We start from the raw sequence: 2,500 nt of genomic DNA on the forward strand, positions 1-2,500 counted from the left end.
CCCCACCATCCCTTCCCTTTGGTTGGGGAAAAAAAAAACTCATTAGCATCTGTTACACTCCATAGAAGTTTCCATTTGTCTCATCTATCTGGGCGAACTTGCACTTTTAATAGCCGCGCTGCCATAATTCATATTACAACAGAGCGCCAGGGCCCGGCTAGCCAACTCACCGTAGCGTCGCCGGCCGGATGAGCTCGCAGGAATATGGAAATCCAATAAGACGGCCGGCTATTCGTAACGCTAATTGTTTTGAAACAATAAGCGGCGATAGCACTGGCTTTGTGTTAGGTAAAATCGTCTTGGCATCGCGGCGAGGGATTAGCATGATAAATATGCCCCGGTAATGCAAAAACAGGCCCGTAATTAAACAGGCTGCACGCTGTGGCGAGGGCGAAGTCAGTGACGGAGCGGGCGAGGTGGGCAATGGGTTTGCGCAGCAGGGCTCCAGCAGAGCGGGGAGGAGTTGTTGATATTCATCAGGGCCTCGTTGAGATCCGTTTTCTTGTCCCCTGCTTGTTCTCTCAGAGGAACAGCTAAGCAGAAACACGATCTCGGCACGTCGGACGCCATTACTCTGACTGCCCCCCCCCTCGCTCTCAACCTTTCTGTAGGTGTGCTGTGACCAGTCTAAATTTCCTTACAGCGCTTTCTCTCTCTAATTGGCAGACACACACACACACACACAGAACGCAAAATGCCCCCTGTCCAAACAAATGAGCACAAGAATGTTGTTTAGCAGCATTCACACAAACAGTCACACAAATAAGGGCTAAGCCTCACACCCTCAGCCCGAGCCTACATATACAATTGGCAGAGACACACACACACACACACACACACACACACGCACACGCACACGCACACGCACACGCACACGCACACGCACCCACACGCACACGCACACAGAGAACATGTAAAATGCCCCCTGTCCAAACAAATGAGCGCAAGAGCGTTGTTTTGCGGCACATGAATTCACACAGACAGTCCCACAAATAATCGCTCCGCCACACACCCTCGACAGCCGAAGCCCACATATGCAAACACGTGTGTACACACCCGATCAATACCTCTTCCTTTTCAATGTTTTATCTCTCTCTCCCACGCACACACAAATACACGCAACAGCAAGACACGCCATCATTCTACCTTTAATGTCAGACGGCTCTCGCTCTCACCCACACATACACACACACACACACACACACACACACACACACACACACACACACACACACACACACACACACACACACACACACACACACACACACACACACACACACACACACACACACACACACACACACACACACACACACACACAGAGAGAGACACGTACATACAAACACACATACAGTGTGGGGTTGGGGGTGGGGGGGGTGATGAAGCCAATTTGCCAGTCACCTTTCTAAGTGCAATGGAGTGAGACAAATTCAGGTCAGATCTCATCACACCAGAAGAAGACTGACCTCACATCGCATCAGCCCCATCTGACACGGCTGTGGGTGAGCCAGCGGCACACTCATTCTCTCCCTCATCCTCTCAGACACACACACACACACACACACACACAAACACACACAGGGCTACTTGGGTTTTTTCAGTACAGCTGATAAACAATCATGCAGAGCTGGCAGACACACACACACACACACACACACACCGACACACGCAAACACACACACCACACACACACACAGAGAGAGAGAGAGGGCTACTTGTTTTTTTTTTTCCAGTACAGCTGATAAACAATCATGCAGAGCTGGCAGACACACAGACACACACACAGACACACACACACACAGACACACACAGACACACACACACACACACACACACACACACACACACACACACACACACACACACAAACTCAGAGAGAGAATCACAGTGGACTTTAGAGCATTACAACTCTTTCTGATATTTTGCCCATCTGGTGAGGTGAGGGCACTGGGGATCGTGAGAGGGTATTAAAAGGGTTTCAAAAAGGGCCCATCTGGACCCACTGCTGTACCTGTCTGGGGGGAGGGGGGGGGGGGGGGGGGGGGGAAATCACACACGCACACAAAAGCTTTTCTCCCTGGTTAAAAAACAAACACAGCAGCTTTCCCATCAATAACACTGGGCAAATGTCTGCTGGAACACACACACACACACACACACACAGCTTACTCAGAAGAAATCACACGGAGGCGTTCTTATCGCACAACACACACAGCCAAATTCTGATGAAATAAAAAAAACACGCTCGCACACACTCATCAGATATGACGCCACTTTCCAATAAAAGTAACACACACACACACACACACGCAACACACACACACACACACCACACACACACACACACCCACACACACCTTTCCCAAAAGGCACCACAGATCTTTTTTTAGTAGTTTAACAAGCCCACAGCCAGCACATATTCATTCCTGCACCGCTTCTGCTGCATGAGAGTCCTGGGGGACAGAGGTCTGAGTGGTAGTGCGTGTGTGTTTGAGTG

The 2,500-nt window shown here is 50.0% G+C and overlaps 1 protein-coding gene across 1 annotated transcript in view; it reads right to left on the bottom strand.

Annotated features, from left to right (window-relative positions):
* ube2f (ubiquitin-conjugating enzyme E2F (putative)) overlaps positions 1-2,500 on the bottom strand; it is a 26,155-nt gene that overhangs the window by 4,377 nt on the left and 19,278 nt on the right. The window lies entirely within an intron of this gene.

This window comes from Sardina pilchardus, chromosome 23 (assembly GCF_963854185.1).
Source record: "Sardina pilchardus chromosome 23, fSarPil1.1, whole genome shotgun sequence".
Lineage (NCBI taxonomy): Eukaryota > Metazoa > Chordata > Actinopteri > Clupeiformes > Clupeidae > Sardina > Sardina pilchardus.